Genomic DNA, 18,265 nt, shown 5'->3' on the forward strand with positions numbered 1-18,265 from the left:
CTCAAACCACTGAGATATGCCTCCCCCGAGTTCCTCCTGGTAGAAATGGGAGGAGTATCACCCCAAAAGAGTGATATGTCTGCATTTCCTTCCTGAATCCCAAATGCACCATGTAGCTCACGCCTTTTAAACCTTTAGCATAGCAACAGAGAGAGGGTAACTGCTAGGCCTAGAGGGTGGTAGATATTGCCAGTGCTGTGGGAGGGCCATGACTGACTTCTTTTAAATACCATACCCCACCTATCTCTGTGTTTCTACAAGAACTGCACTCCAGTGCATGCAGGAGAGCCTGTCGCTTCCTTGCCTTGGCTACCTCTCTTTAAGTGTTGCTTGCATGGTTGGGTTATAAATATAGAAACATAAGCCTGAAGGGTTTTTTCTCCAAACACGTCCCTCCCATCTTAGCATAATCTATGCAATTCCTCCAGCTGCTCCTATACTTGGTATGACCTTCTTTCCTTTCTCCTCCCCCCACTCCGTTGCTCCTTCCCTGCCTGACATTGTGTGCCAGGTGGCCAATCGGCTTCTCCAGAAGATCAAATGTCACTATAACATGAGGACTTAATCACCTTGGGAAGTTTGCAGATCCTGCAGCCCGTCCCATTCGGCAGGGAACTCACCACTTCTCTCAGCTTCCCCCTCTCAGGTAAGAAGGAGATTAGGCAGGGGACATGTCTGTGTGAGTAGAGGAGGGACAGCAGACTGGACCCTCAGTCTAAATGGGGAACACAATGGGGGCTATGACGCTTGCTCATGAATAAGACTGAGCCTCAGAACCCTGGCACTCAGATGAAGGCACTAAGGAGGGCAGTGGCCCTATTCTTTTCTTATCTACTCAGAGGGGGATTTGTTGACCTTGTTTGAGGCTTGAGAATGTCCATGAAGATTTGGATTGTTTGGTATATAGCAGGTATTCCTATGGATCAGGGGGAAATCTCCACCTAAGCTCAAGGCCCTGTGGATGAGAACTAAGTGACATGGTATCTCCCATGATTTTGAGGTTGTCAGGAATATTGAAGTGATGAAACAAAAAAGTACATGTGCCAAAGACACTTTGTAAAACCTGGGATGAGCTGACTGTTTAAAGCACCGCCAAGAGCTTTGTTTTGAACCCTGCAAGAAGGCTGAGGCAGGAGGGGTGGGGGGGAGAGGATATGCAAAGAAGTGATGTGTGTTGGTACATCTCACAGACATATCCAAAGGCAGGAAGGGTATCTGTAAAAACATGAAGCAGCTTGCTGATTGGATATGCCTAGTATTCAGTCTTAAAGGAGAAAAGGAGTGTGAGAGACAAACATGAAGCACTCCCTCCTGATCCCTTAAAGAAATGTGTGTCTGTGTTGGGGGAGGTTAAATTAAAGATGTCACTAGGAGATCTTTTTTGTTACACAAAGATAATGTGAGTTCAAAATGCCACGAAATACAGTAGCTGTCTCTCTCAGACCTGCCCTCCTGGTACGTATTGCTGAGTGGTTTCTATGGGCAACCAGGAGGGTGTCAAAATCAAAATAGAGAGGGGCATTAAGATGGGAGGTGAGAGTGTTACAAAGAAATGGTTTCTTACATGTGCTTTCTTCCCTCCATTCCCTCCCATGAGATAATTCTAACATCCCTCATGCCTCCTCCTGGCCAGAGATCTGTCAGCTAGGTGATCACATACAGCAGCAGTGGTTCAGTAATTGTATAGGGCAGCAGAAGAAACCCAAGAGCCAGCTTGGACACCAAGGAGGGTGTGGGACACTGGGGTAAGTTTCTAGCATCTCAGAAGAGTTGTCAGCTAACACTGGCTAGCAGATGCCATTTGGTGGATGGGGGTACACTGAGATGTGTATTGAAATGGTCCGTGACGACATCCCAGAAATGAGGAGCGATGTAAAAATTCAACATGTTCATGTATGGCCCAAACCGCTTTTCTCATCCCTCTTCACCAGCTTGCTGGGTGAGTGAGTATTGCAGACTACTTTGCATTCCTCACACCTCCCCAGGGCCATGTGGATTATTATTACGCAGATGGCTCATTGGTGTGTGTTTCTCCTTCTGCAGTCAGGCCTTAATTACCTCTGAAAGCTTGGGAGGGAGGTGTCAGCAAACAGGGCGCCTGCCCTTTGGGTGCTGAGCACTTACATCATGGATCTAGTTGTGGTGGCGACCAGTGGCTAGCTTGCTGATTGCTGTGTTGTGTGAATGCAGCTATATGATGCCTAGCTATCAGTGACAAAGCGGGGTAAGCCTGACTGATGCAAGTCACATTTTACACCACTGCAGTGTGTCCTACTCTAGGGGTTTGCACTGGTGTAGCTGCACTGGCATAAAACCCCAGGGTAGATAAGCCCTAGTATGGTGAAAGGATTGATGGTTACAAAGGATTTGCCAGTGTTCCCATCCAGTGGGATGGGATGTGTGCAGGAGTGGGAGATGAGCGGAACTTGGGATTTCATTTTTCTTTTATAAAGTCGTCTTATTCCTAGCAAACCCTGCCAGTGGAGTGAGGTAGCCCAGAGGCACAAATGAATGGGGTTAAGATTACTTAGACTGTAAACTCTCTGGGGCAGGGAGTATCATTTTGTTCTGTTATTTTACAGTGCCTAGCACAATGGGGTCCTGGCCCAGGACTGGGGTTTCTACATGCTACTGCAATACAAGTCATAAATAATTGTGTTAAGATTGAACAGGAGGGATCTTTCATACTAAGTGTTGGTTTCTGGCCCCCAAAATAGAATGTCTTTTGTCTTCCAAAGCAGTGAATAGTTCAGAGACGAAGAATTCCACCAAAAGGGGAAGAGAATTAAGGATATACATAGAAAATATTATTAGATGTGTCAGATTTACAGGAGCCCCTGCCAGGAACTATACCCATCTGCTACATGATAGATTGTACCCAGCCATCTCGTCTGACAGTTATTCCTGCCAGGTCTGGTCTTCCATACATGTCCATTTTCTTTCTCCTCTTTTCTTTAATAATCTCGCTCCTTTACATCCCTTTATGGCAGGCAGTGTCTGGCTAAGTAGTGAGAATGATTGATAGGAGGGTTATTTTCATAGATGGCCTCTGAAGAGCAGGGGAGTGAATTCAATCTGTCAGCTGGCAGATGGGTACATTCTCAGCTGTTAAGATGCTCCCTGGGAGATGGTAGCTGAGTTCTTTAAGCCAAGAAGGAACTGATTTGGACCAAAAGGAGCATATAATTTAGAGCAAGAGACACAGACAAGTTTGCTAGATAGAATCATGGTCCACCTTGTCCACTTGAATATGACTTGAAACAGAATATTTACCCTTCACTTTGACCCCATAATAATTTATGGGGCATCATTCATATAGGGTATGCAATAAATATAGTCATTTGAGTCTTCTGCTTTGTGAATGGTAAATGAAGCATGCATGGAGGCCCCAGATATCAGGCCCTGAAGATGTTAAACAAACAGAAAGAAAACAATTTAGGCCTTAAGCTCTTGAATTAAATGTGGAAAATAAACCTTAGCATTGGGGAAACTAGGTTTTAAAAGGCAGACTGATAATCAAAACAGTATTTTTTGCATATGTTTAGATTTGTTTCCAAACAATGGACATCAATAATAATGATTAATAATCATTATTTATTAATCCATAAACCTGAGTCAAGTTCAGGCCCCATTTTGCTGGACACTGTACAAATATAAAATAAAAGACAGTTCCTGTCTCAGAAGCGAGCAGTCTAAATTGCTGGTCTTTTTGCTTTGTGATATCTGTGATGAGAATTGTTATCTCCACTAGGGGCCTGATCCAAAGCCAACTGGAGTCTTTCCGTTGATTTCCATGAGATTTGGATCAGGCCCCAGCAGCACAAAATACTTCTGTTTTGTATTTTGCTTTATTTATTTAATTCCATGTGGGTGTACATAAAGTTTCATTTATTCATTGTTCTAATACATGAAGTAATTACATGAATAATACAGTGAAGCCAACTGAGTAAAGTAATTTTGGCTCCCATTATATATAGCCAGTGGAAGTTTTGCCATTGACTTTAATAGAAACGAGATAAGGCCCTCTGTTCATTGAGAGCTATGAAGGGCCCATTTCTTCGGCAAGACATTGATTAGCCTCACTGGGGGTGGGGAGGGGTAAAGGGGGGCTTGCCTGGGCAAGATCTCAGGATAAGACACTACATGTCAGCTCATTTTGTTGGAATGAGTAAACCCGACAAATGATTGCCATACTCAGTGTCCACCAATGTACTTCTGTCAGGTATCATTGGTCTCCACCTGGAAACCATGGATTTCCGTCTCAGTGAGGCACACTCTAACCCCAACACCTCCATAAGAACAGTCATTAGGAATACAGGCTAGAATAACCGGTGAGGGGCACAAGATGGAAAATTCAATTCCAGATTCTGAATATCACAAGACTGTGGAATACTTGGAGCCAGGATTTTTGTGGATTTTTTTTTTTTTGGCCCATCGTAAACCTAAGGGTCATTTGTGAAGTTTAGTTCTAGGTTTGGATTCTGTAACCCCCTTAGAGTCTGGGGATTTGGGCATCTGGACCCTTGTTTTTAATTAATTCTGGCCCTTCTCTGCATATTGCTTGCCGCCTTCTTTGTATTACTAATGATTATTTTTGTTATTCGTGTATCTGTTTACTAATGTTGCCTAGTTCCCAGAAGTCCCATCCGGCATTGGCTCTCACTGTGCTAGGCACTGTACAAACAGATGGAAAGATGTGGTCCCTGCTCAGTCAAACTTACAATCTAGTCATATTTTATAGCATGCTAATAGGTGCCTTGTAGAATCCCATTGGTTTCCTCAGCACTTAGACTGTCAACAGATATGGAAGAATCTACGGAAATCGTTGGACCTGATATGTCCAAACTTCAGCCAGATGTCCTTAAAGGAGAACAGGCAACAAGATGAGCTGTGGGAATCATTAAAAGAAAGACTCGCTTTGTGTCCCAAAGACGCCCATTGCCTTCAACGGGCTTTGGCTCAGGTCCTTAAAGGCCCTCTGCACTGCACTGTGTATTTATCCTGGATTTGATCACAAAAATAAGTCAGCCCTTCAATACTCACATTTATAAATGTGCATGGAGAACTGTCAAGGCCTCATTCTCCTCCCAAATACACTACTGCAACTCTGTCGACTCCATTGACATTCTGTTGGTGAGAGTGAGTCTTTTAAAACATCTACGTTATCTTCAGACTTTAAAGGAGAGAAATCCAAGTTTATATAGTGCAGACAGAGAAAAAGAGGAGTATTGTCCAAAATATCCACAAACCCTTACAGGATCATCTAGATTGGAAGGAGCCAATAGTAGGTCTTCTAGGCCATTCCCCCTGGATCGTAGCAGGATTTGCTCTGTAATAGCTCTGTTGCCCTCTCTATAAAGCATGGTACTTATTATTTATTTTGTATTTGTATCAGGGTAGGGCCTGGAGGCCCAAACTGAGAGTGAAACACCCATCTTGTTAGCCACTGTCCAAGCACACAGTAAGAGACAGTCTCTGCCCTAAGGAGTTTATAATCTAAATAGATGAGGGACAGGAGAAAGTAAATATGATTACCCCCATTATACAGCTGAACAACAGAGGAACAGAGATTAACTGACACAAGAAGACTGTGGCCATGCTGGGACCTGGGATGCCTACCCTGAGCTGAGTTTTGATGCCAAAAAGGGAGAAGTGCCAGAGCAACTAAGAAGTCCCCTAGGAACAGCTACTGATTTTTTGTGGAAGGTGCTTACGTGCTACGGTGATGGGCATCAATATAAAACCAAATATAAATAAATAGATAACAGAACCCAGAGCTCCTGGGTCCCAGTCCAGCGCCTTACCCAAGAGATCATTCTTCCTCTCTAGTGGGAAGTGGGCCTGGATTAAAGTCCTGGTTCCTTGTGCCAGCTGGAGCCAGACTTGAGTTTATCAGACCAATCTCTAGTACTGATATATACAGGCACAAAATGTACCTGACTGATACAACTTTCAAGGCGTGTTTGGATGCTGGAAAGGGGACAAAGGAGTAAATGAACAGGAAGAGCATTCCATCCTGATCAGAATATGTATATACATTTAATTCCTTTTGGGTGTTTACTCATGCTGTCCAATGTTATTGTTGGGAACTGGACAGGATCCCTTATACGGCAGAGCCAGTGCCTATGGCATTATTATACTCATCTGAAATAGAAACCTTCTGAGCTGCAGTTGTTCCTCTTGGATATAAATCAGTCCGCCTGCTCCTTCAAGACTCCTCTCATATATCGGCTAAGTAATGAAGTCATGAAAGTCAAGGCTTGGGTTTCTTGCGAGGAGATGTCTTGATTTCTAATTTAAGACTTGTCATGGATTTAGAGGAAGGTTGAGTGAAAGGCCCCTCACCTTCTAGAGCACCTATTCCCTCCCCCCCCCCACCCACTGCCTTAAGGCAGCTAGCTCCTTAAAAATAGCTATCTCTTCATCTGCAGAGAGCAGTGTGTGAATTAATAGTTCTGCAGTGTTCACAGGAAATGCTGGCTAAGTCATTCCCTCTGGTAAATCATAGGACTATAGGGTCAGCTCCTCAGCCAGTGTAAATTGGCCTAGCTCTACTGACGTCAATGGAACTACACTGATTTACACCATAGATCTGAGGGCCAGAAAAGATCAGTTGAGCCATGCTATCTGACCCCTGATTTTTTCAGGACTCCCTGTGCTACATCTACCCCTGTCTATTGGTTATAGTGCTAGCCTGGGACTCAGGCAGCCCAGGTTCACTGCCCTTCTCTGCCACAGACTTCGTGGGTGGTGATGTGCAAATCACTTTCTCTCTGTGCCTCCGTTCCCCATCTGTAAAACAGGCATGATAGCACTTCCCAACCTCACAGGGATGTTGTGCGGACACATGTCTTAAAGAGGGTGAGTCACTCAAATATTGCAGTGAGGCAGACCATAAAAGTAACATAGCTAGATTTGTTTCAGTACCTATCAGATGAGGTGAGTATCTGCTGTAATAAATACTACAACCAGCCAAATAATATTAATCAAGCGGTCTCCTCTATGAATCAGGCCAGTTTCCATACCCCAAATTAGTTACTGGATAATTTTTCACACAATTCAACTAGACTTTCAAACCTGGTGCTACTCATTCAATAATTTATTTGACATTTTTTTGGCATCAACTATCAAATAGCTCATAGCCAATATTTTTGTACATTATTCTACCAGTTCCCATGTATACTTGAATCTGATTGTCCTCTTACTTACTCTACTATAAAATTCATTGAACTCTTTGGCGTGATACCAGGGTTAAACAGCTGTGAAAGAAGACTCAGGACTGGATTACAGCTGACCGATGGGGATGGACCCATTTCCAAACACCTCTGATGTTTGGAAAGCTTTGAAATACACCCAGATCCCAACCTGAACTCTTTGCAGCTCTTTGCATCCATGCGAATCATCTTAGCTACAAAGCTAAAGGGCTGTATCTTTTTAGAGACTCATTTTTCCTTTCCTGTCCCTCTCATTTGATCTGACCAGCACAGAGTTCTATAGTTCCAAAAATGGTGGTCGTGGTGGGGATCTGCTGCTCTCTAGGGCATCAGCTGTCTTTCTTTACAGCTTCAAACAGCAGCACAACTGCTTCTGTTTTGGCATTATTTTTTAGTAAACCCTGTTACTAATAACTCGCCTCTTGCTTTCCCCCTTCATCTAGAAACCCACTACCAACATGTCTGACACTGAGGAAGTGTAAGTAGAAATAAAACTGTCTTTGTGTTAATCTGTTCAGAGGGGCCATTTTAAGACAATCTGGGGTTTCCCTGTGAAGGTAAAAGATGGGGCCCCACAGCTGCAAGGACCAAGAGCTGCCCATTGAAGTCAATGGACAGAGTCTCACTGACTTCAGTGGGCACTTGAGAAGGCACCAAGTGTCCAAATGCAACCTGCTCTTCCCCCAGTCTGCACCTGCCCCAGACTCCCCTACCAGGGTCAGTCTGGAGCAGTAACACAAGTTGATGAGTTGCTTAGCATATAAATTGGTGTAGTTTCAGAATGCAGCACCTGATGTATATGGAGGGGCTGCGTCAGGGTAACAGTGGCTGGAAGTTTCCTATTAAACAGAAGCTAGACCTTGCAATGTGCCCCCAGGTAGGGTTGCATTATGGGAAGGGAGAACATCAGGCCTGGCCAGGGAACTCAAGTTGTGATGATTGAGGACCTGAATCAGCCTGAAGCATCTTATGCAGCACTGGAGAATGAGCAATAAACATCCTCCTTGCACTAAAGACCCCAGGACTTAGGGAGCCCCTGCCACTGCTGATTTGGGAACAGTCTGGCCTAGTCCAATCATTCAGAAATTGGCTTGGCCAATAAACCAATGACAACTTTTACTACCTGCAATCGTCTCCTGCAAACACTTAACCCACATGAGTAATTGGGTTACTAGTGTGTGTCATTTTACATGCATGAGTAATACAAGCCTGGCCATAATTAGTGTGTTTTTTAATTGTAGTAATTTTATTAACCAAAAAGCAACTGGCTGGGTGAGGGGGGGAAGTGAAGAGAGAGCTATTTGTGTTTTAAGTGTAAATGTGGCATCTTACTCAAATGCGGAGTTTAAAGCAACACATTAACCTATTATTAATGTAGAGTGGATGAAATATAAATTCACTTTGATCAAACTCTCACTCTATATCTCTCTCTTTTCACAGGGATCAAGTGGAAGGTAAGTCATAAAGCTCCTTGTCTCTAATTCTTTAAACATCAGCCTGATATGTTTTTAAACAGCCTTTTCCATTTTATTTTTCTGCTGCATATTATTTTCCTTTTATTTACTCTGGGTGAAGTCTCCAGCTGGTGTAAATGTGTGTATGTAGCTTCTTTGACTTCAGCAGAGCTATGCTGATACAGCTGGTATCTATCTATCTATAGATTCTGATACCCATACTTATATTATATAACCCTTAACTCCATAAGTGGTCCTGTTGAGTTCAGTGGGACTGCTTGTGGACTACGGGCTGCTCTGGAAGAATACTTGAATGTGGCTCATAATAAATTTATAATCCTTTGTTATCCACCCAGTGGAAAATATATAATTCAGGCCTTTAACATGTTTAACAGCAAATAATGTTTGGTTAGGTGTGGATGGATTTGTTTTATTTTTGTAGAGATGCTGCCATCTGCTGGTGATTGTTTTTATTTGCAACCTTATCCTCTGTATTTTAATTTTTTTCTTACTGCTTTATTCTTATATACATTAGCTCTTCTGTGTGGTTTTTTTTTTTTTTTTACCTGCTAAGGTACTTGAAAGCCTCCATGCCCAAACTTTAATACAGTATTTTCTCCCCATCTTCTCTGTCACTTTTTAATTCTCCCTCTCTCAAGGTCACTTGATTCAATATTTATTTTTGTCATTTTTGAAATGCTCTCTCAGCAGTTGTCTATCTTGTGTCCTCTTTCCTGTGTGAAGTCATAGATTCAAATGCAGGAGCTCTCTCAGAATATGTGCACCTACAGGGTGAAATATCTTGTATGTTTGTTATGACATTTGGCTGTATGTTTGTTCATGTTGATGGTACCACCATCATACATGTTACAGGTTAACATGTCATTGGTTAGTGAACCTGACTTTGCTCACTGTAGTGAAATGTTAGATCTAATGCGGTGACTGGCAGTGTGGGGCCTGTGTTTATCTGTTACGGTCCTTTTCTCTGTGGTTTGAGTGAGATAAATCATTAGTTCTCACTTTACCAGACGTTCCCCATCAGACTGATGCAATTTGCCAAAATTTCAAATAAGTCCTTTATCCAAAGCCCACTGAAATCAATGGAAGTCACCCACTGACTTCAATCAGTTTTGGATCAGACCATTGCTGAGCAAAACTGGTCCTAGCATGAAATTTCATAGCCATTTAATCACATTTTGGAAGAGTTCAGACATAATTTTTCTTTACATTGGCATAAGATGCCTTTTGCTTATAGCTGCAACTCAGGAAAGTGCTCAGCTGAAAACCCAAACTCGACACTTTCACTTTAAGTAGGTGACAGTTTTCAGTTTGTTTTACTTTGGATGTCTGCTATTGTATGTCCTCTTGAGCTGGATGTTTCTGTTATCCAATGACAGAATAGTTGCGTTCATTGAAATAGTTCTGCATGTTTCACTCATGAAAGGATACATATATGATTCTGCAACCCCCTATCTACGGAGTCTTGTATCAGAGTATGAGACACCCATCAAAGTTTTGTTCTGGTGACATATATGCAACTTGATACCTGCTGGAAAACTTTGGTGGGTGGAGTTCTGTGAAGTCAAACATAACCATAATTCCCTGGACCTGATTCTCATCTTGCTCACAACAATTTTACACCAGTATAACTCAGTTGACTACTTTGGAGATACTCCTGATTTACACCAGTGTGAGTTGGATTAGAATCAGACCCTTCCTTCCAACTTGCTCATGCAGTTTTAATTAAGCTCAGCACAATAAGCTCAGTGCAATCAGCCTCTTAATAATCAGTGGTTATCTTTCTAACTTGACCATGGACTTTTAAATATGATTACACAAAGCCCCTTGGAAATCTTTATGCTCTTTATAAGAACAGGGCTCTTTGTTGTCACTGGCTTCTTATCACTATGTCACCTTTTGTGGTCTATGTGCTGGAATGTTTAGCCTTGTTGATTTTGCTGCTTTTTTTTTTTATTTCAATGCAGAGGAATACGAAGAAGAAGGTAACAAAAAACTGGAACGTAATTTCTCTTTCTGTAACCCTTGATCCCACCTCTTTCCTTGCCTGTCAGTCACCCTTCTCTTTGTTACATGCTGCTAAAGGTGATCTGGAATGCTTGTTCAATAAATGAATCCAAACTGTTTTGATACCAAACAGATGTAGAGATGTGCCAGAGCTATGAAATTTAGAGCCGAGTATGAATTCTCCCATTACAGAATCATAGAAATATAGGACTGGAAGGCACCTAGAGAGATCATTTACTCCATCCTCCTGTGTTAAGGCAGGACCAAGTACATTTATGCTATCTCTGACAGGTTTTTGACTAACCTGTTCTAAAAACTCTCCAAGGATGGGGATTCCACATCTTCCCTTGGAAGCCTATTCCTGTTCTCAACTATCTTTATAGTTGGAAAGTTTTTTCTAGAATCGAATCTAAATCTCCCTTGCTGCAGATGAAACCAATTACTTGTTGTTAGGGCTGTCAAGCGATTAAAAAAATTAATCGCGATTAAATTCAGGGCTGTTCAAATTTGGGATTTGCATATGGAGCTTCTTCTATTAAAATATCATGTATCCTGGACCAAATACTACAGTTCTGACTCAGGCAAACCTGCAATTGCCTCCAACAACACAACAAATATTTTTTTGGGGAAAAAAAGCTGAAAAATGTTTTCCTCCTTTACCTATCTGCTAAAATCAACTCACAATATGAGGTTCTGTGTTATCTCCTAAATGAACTGATCACCTCAATATCACGTAAAGCGATGTAAGGAAAGCAAGTGCTGCAGATTCTTGTGTTCTTTCGGGCCTCAGGTGTAGCTAGCAATATATAAATAAATCACAAAAGTTTCAGCTAAATTTGCTCTTTTCACTGAAATTCAAAATTTCAACAGGATATTTCATTGAAATTTTGAAATTCAAAAATGTTTTTGGTCCAGCTTCAACCTGAAGGATATCAGCAGCTGTTGCTAAGAGGAACACAAAAGCTGAAACTCAGAGCTTGGCAAGAATAAGTTTTTTCAGGTCACCTTTAGCCATCCAATGATTTGACAAGCTACTATAGAAATATAGGAGATTTGAAAAAAGATGGAGTGTGCAAGGCTCTCTTCCCCATGTTTTCACGGAGAGATTTCGCTGGTAAGATTTTCCCCTATGGCAGGGAGAGGAAGATTTCAGAGACATAGTCCTATTGACACCGTTCAGACATTGGCTAGAGCCATTCCACATATTGCCTGCACGTAGCCAGCCTTCAAGTTAGGCAACTGTGCTTCAAAATTGGCTTGTTTATTTTCTTCCAAAGATGTTTGAATGCAAGGAAAGTGCCCACTAGCCATTTCTCCACCAATTAAGTGAAATTATTTTACACTCTATTTAGATAGATGTTAAAAACCACCTGGGACAGAAATGAGGGCCAAATTCTGAGACGTGTTGAGGTCAATCAGACTTGCAGGTGCTCTTAGGATTTGACCCCAGTTCTTTAGTTTTCTCTGGTAAAGGTAGGGAGCAAACCCCTTTTGAGAGATGGAGATATTTACTCAGCAAGGTTAAGACACCAACTCTAACTCAAAGGCGTTTGCTGCCAAGGGTTTTCTGAGGTATGTCTTGTCCTTCTTTCTGTGCCATAATCACTGTCAGAGGTTTTGTGCACATTAGGCACAATTTCCCCACTGTTGCTACAACCAGTTCATTTCCATCAGGGATAGTGACAGCAGGGAGTGCAAATGTAGACTGAGTGCTAGCATTTTAAGGGCTGTGTTGTATAAATTTGCCCACAGCAGGACTAGACATCATGGTGCTAGTAACACCAGCAGCCTCCTGGAGCCCTGCCTGCGCTAGTGGTCCCAACATTGTTAGCTGGATGCAACCGTCTCTCACACTTTTGCCGTCTGCAGAGCAACATTTTATAGATGCAGCTGTAGACCCATAACACAGTGCAAGGCCTCCTCTGTGACATAGTGGATATCATCCATTTCACATGGATGGAGCTGAAACAGTAGCAGTGGTAAGAGATTTTTTCACAAACGAGCCTAATGCAGACACCTTCGAAAACTCAGAGCAACTCAAATGTCTTGCTGCCTCTAATATTCTGCTGCCTGCCCAGCCCTGAGTGGCAGCGTCATCCTTGTACTGGAGAAGCAGCCAACAGAAAACCAGAAGCATGAACTGATGTGGGTGAAGGTGTCATTCATACTCCATGTTTATTCACTTCTTGTCAAACATGGAAAGAGAGAGATGAGAGTGTTAATAATACAGGCAAGTATGCCCAGTAAAAAAGATTCTTCCTTGTCACCTTTGTACCTTTCTCCTATCTCACCTAACTTTCTCCTTCTTTTTTGATTTCAGAATTAAATATTAATATGAAATTGATTCCCTCCCTCTTTAATCTGCACGCTCCTATGCTCTAAGCATGCTTCCTCTGTTTTTTGGTTTCCCAGTTCATACCTTTGCTTGACCTTTGTTTTGCCCTCTTCTGAAGTGTTTCATTTCCTTTTCATATAACCTCTTTCTCTAACCCCTTTCCCTCCCAAATCTTAGCCTGCAAGACTTCAAGGGTCTAATGATTTTCTGTTTCATTTTCCCATATGTTATTGCCTTTTTTTTGTTGGTTTTGTTCTGTTGCCTTTTGTTCTGAAGAAGTTCAGTAGGAAGGTATGTGACGTGACTTCTGATATCTTTCTCTTCACATTTGGAAGAGGATTTTGTGTGAAGGAATCTTCAGATGGCAGAAGGGACAGTAGAGAAAGAAACATTAACACTAAGTGTCCAAGGGCTTGGTCCATAGCCTAGTGACATCAATGAAAAGATTTCCATTGACGTTAATGGTAGAGCTGATCAGAAAATGGGGTTTATTTCTGTGAAAAATAATGATGAAAACAACAGCAAAAAATCATTTTCATCTAAAGTTTGACATTTTTGGTGAAAAATTAAAATATTTAGTCCAAAACCCAGTTTTTTTTAATTGAAAAACTAAAATATTTCAATTTGGAAAAATGATTGTAGTGATTCATGGGAGTTGTTGTATGAGTACTTCATTCTCCTGTATGGACTGGGCTCCCTGATTGGACTAAATATCCTATGCTGCATCACAGTCTCCACTCATGGTGAGGGCAGGCGGTTGTATCCTGGGAATCCCTGGCTATTGTGCATCATGGGAGATGTAGTCCAGCGGGGGAGCCCATGTCATAGAGGAGAATGAGGTCGTGAGGAAAATAAACTACAAATCCCGTGAGGCATCCTGCCAGGATATCTAAATCAAAGTATTTTGGGTTTCAGGCATTTGAGTTTTCGATTAAAAATAAAAGTTTTCTGTGGAAAGTGGACACTCTACAACAATTTTCATTAAGTGGGGAAAAAAACTTTGTAAAAAAATTTTTTTTGAGGGAACATATCAATCAACCCTAATCCCAGAGGCTTTGGATCAGGTCCTAACTATGACATCCTTGCAAATCCAAAAGTCCTATTTGCCTCACCGGGAGTTTGGATCACACCAAGTCAGGCCTTTTATAATGGAACAGAAGTAAAACGAAATGTTAACATTCCAGAATTATTAGACCTGGTTTAAATTTTCTGAAATTTTTAAATTTCAAGAATTTTTTGGCAATCTTTTCCCCACTTTTTTTGGTCAACATTTTGAGGATAAATGTCCTTGAAAATTCAAAATTTAAAAAATATTGATCCAATTTAGAAAAAAAATCATGAAAAACATTGTACAATCCTGTTTTCATTTCACCAAAATTTCATCAAAAATCCAGTTTGGTAAAATCTCAACCAATTCTAATCTCATAATAATATCTATACCAATGTTGTTGTTTTTTTCACCTAGCCATGTTTTCACACCCCAGTATCTTTTCAGCTCACCTTCAGCTTGCTCTGCCAATTCATATCAATTTTATTAATTCTCTCTCCTATGTCATAATTTCTAAGTTCCTCTTTTTTTGCACCCACCCCATTAATTTAACAGAGTTTGAGGCTGTCTTAATCAGGTGTTTCTTTTTCTAATTTTCTTTTTGTCATTGCCTCTCATTCCATGATGCTTCGATCTGAAGAAGTTCATGAGGAAGGTATGTGAAACAACTTCTCAATTTCTCTCTTTCCCTCAGCAGTGCTAGCATGCACAGGAGTTCTTAAGAAGGTGGATGAAGACAAGAAAATGTTCCATTTGTGACAAATTATTACTCGCACAGCATCATTTGCATTTAAAATGTTCCATCTGTACATTAATATATGAGCAATGATCACTGCATGTAAAAAGGCACTAAGCTTGGGGGAACATGTAAATGCTTTGAAAACCTCCATTTCTCACAACCATACAGGGTCTGATCTTCTCCATTTCCCAGTTTTCCACTGGTGTAGCTCCACTGATTTCTCTGGAGTTTCTCCTGTTGTACACTAGAGTGAGAAAGGAAGCAGGTACCGTAGGCGTATTGGGCCCTTGATTATGTGTGTATGTCTCTCCCATTTGACAGCCCAACCCTCCTTTCTTTGGATGCTTAAATCTCCTACTGACTTCAGTGAGAGAATTGGGTGGACAAAAAATGCAGGATTAGGTCCTGGATATGTGCCAGATCAGAGCATCTTGGGATAACGTTTAGCCAAATGTGTTTGTATAATTCATTCTATTGCCTACCTAAGCATTCCTCTGTAAGGTTTTAGTTCAGCTGTGAAGCTTTCTACTAAATGTCAAAATTATGTAACTTTGCATTTTTCTTTTTAAAACATAACTTTGCAAGACTGTTGTAGCATATATAACCAAAGGTATGTAGCTATGCTACACAGCAAAATGTAGGTCTTACAAAATGGATCTAAGGAAACCTTTGCATCACAGTGATACATGGATACTGGATTGTACGTGATATTTACAAGTTAGGTAGGTGCATGAAGGGAGAGCAAAATGATGGAACTGAGATCTGGGACCAAAACATAGTGAGACATTTGTAAACCTACATTCTAGATATGAATAGCAACATGGGGTGTATATTCCCATCAGATTTGTAAATTTATGTTTATGGCCATGTTTAAAATAAGTATAAACACCTTAGTATGCCAGGTGGATCAGCACCACTTGGTTTAGAATTTTTTTTTGCATCTTATGAAGGATTTATATTTCTTACCAGGCACCTGCATGCTCCATTTACCTGGCTTCATTCCATCACATCCTGTATTTTTCCATTTCGCACCCCTTCTCTTTCTTTTAATGGTATTAATTTTCTTTCCCTATAACCAATTCATATTCTCCTCCTTGGCTTGAAAGATTTGAGGTTGTTATAATCACGTGTTGCTTGTTCTAATTCTCTTGTTTTCTGTCGCATCGATCTTATTCCCTGACACTTTCCACCTGATGAAGTTCATGAACCAGGTATGTGACATGACTTCTGAATTCCTCTTTCCATCCTGCGTTAGTGTGCACAAGAATTCAAAGGTGGTGGAAGGGGATGGGACACAATTCTGTTATGTTATCACTTACAATATGTTGGCTTTCAAGCTTTCTTCTGTAACTGTCTCTGTAGATTGACCAGTGATAATGATAATCACTGCATGAAAAGTGTTATACATTTTAATATGCTGGGCCAGTTCCTCAGCTGGTTAAATCAGTGTAGCTCCATTTGGGGATCCACTTAGTGATACCAACTCAGGGTATGGGCCCACGTTCTATCTGAGGGCAGGATTTGGCCCAATACATTTGAACAGTGTTTTTCTAGCACATTAATGCATACACTTCCCCTGCTGCATCAAAGCATACTCCAGTTGTCTAAGATGTATACTAAGCTACAAGTCTGTTCTAGTGCATAGCTTTGTAAAGCATAGGTTAAGCCCTCCATGCTCTGCTCTTTACATAAGTAGAGGGTGTGCATGAGGATCCATTCTTTGAGGTGCTGGAAGAAAGGAGTGGCCACAGGCACACAATAGAAACATGATGTCTCTATTCTCTTCACACTTCTAAAACTGTGCTGATGTAATACATATGGTTCTCTGTAAACAAATGGGAGCCAGCAGTATTTAGTTTACACAATATTTGTGTATTTTGCAAGATTTACACTTTTTTACCTTTCATCTGCATGCTCCTTCTCCTTTTTCTCCCATCCCCCTCTCTTCCCATTTCACACCTGTATGTGCCTTTTGTTCTCTCATTAATGTCCTTAGTTTTCTTTCCTTGCAACCTATTCATAGATTACACCCAAGCTTGTCTTGAAAAAATTTAAGGTTATTGCCATCCTGTGCGTCTTGTTTCTAATTCTGTGTCTTCCTTTGCATCTTTTTTCCCCCGACACTTCCTGCCTAATGAAGTGCATGAGTCAGGTATGTGATGTGACTTCTGAATTCCTCTGTTTCAGTCTCAAGGGTTAATGTGTACAGGAAATCAAAGGTGGCGCAAGGGAACAGGAGATAACAATAGATATTAATGATAGTTTTTTCTCTACTTCTGTTTTTCCAAAACCATTTCTCTAGAAAATAACAAATTATGATATTTAATCCTAATATCTGGGTGTAAGAATAACACATTTTAGGAAAAATATGAACCATTTTAACATCCACTTAGGGCTTTGCTCTGAGAGCAGGGATAGAACTCAGATCCTCATACTACAGAAGCACAAATGCAAGCCCCTTCCACTTGAGCTGATGGAGAAAATCCTCTAGCTATTTTTGAACCTCTCTTTTATGAACTAATGGGGGATTGAGTTCATAACTTTGGAAAGTTCATAAAACTGAACATCTCAGAATCACCGTAGGTGCAGTGCATAAGTTAATGTGTTAATCATTCAATAGTAGTGTTCCTAATGAATAGTAACAAATGTGTACAGAGTTCCTGAATTTCTTTGTGAGAACTGCATCTCTTCTTTGCCACCAAATCTCTCTGTCTTTCCAAACCTGTACAGCTGCTTGGATGCTGTTAGAATGACTAAAGTGACCTTTGGTGGAAGAAAAATTATATTGGCTGCAGAAAGATAGTTCATGTAACCAATCGTTTATAAGACAGATGTTCATAAAACTAAGCTTCTACTGTATTAAGGGTAGACTTGGCAGAATTCAATTATATCATTAAATGTTGGTAACCATCGATTTCACTGTTCATGCACAAGCCGACGGAAGATATCGATGTTTATTTTAAAGCATTTTAAAAGATTTGTATCGATTTAAATGTTCACATTTGTGCAAAATTATGTGTGTTAGGCTTTTTTATTTTTATCTATTTAAATTTTCACAGTTGTAGGAAATTATGTGGAATTCAATCAATGTGAAAGTCAGACAATATTTATTTAATGATGGTAGAAGTTGAGATTCAAAATGTTAAAGCTTTATAACTATTAAAACACATCACATATCAAAATATACACAGTAAATACCTCTAAATCAAACCCTAATAAGTTCTCAAGCAGCATTTTTCTTACCTATCTGTAATTTTCAATTATTGGTGGAAATATTTTTTCCATCTGTTTTGTGTGTGTATGGCAAAATCAACCTTTATTCACATTTACCAATAAAAATTGAATCCTACCAAGCCTAATGAAGAGTATAGATTCCATCACACAAAGTGGAGCAGTTTTGATTCCATCCAATAGAGGGCAATGTTGCAAATAGGCACTCTCCAGTTCCTT

The sequence above is a fragment of the Gopherus flavomarginatus genome, chromosome 5, assembly GCF_025201925.1.
Source record: "Gopherus flavomarginatus isolate rGopFla2 chromosome 5, rGopFla2.mat.asm, whole genome shotgun sequence".
Taxonomy (NCBI): Eukaryota; Metazoa; Chordata; order Testudines; family Testudinidae; genus Gopherus; species Gopherus flavomarginatus.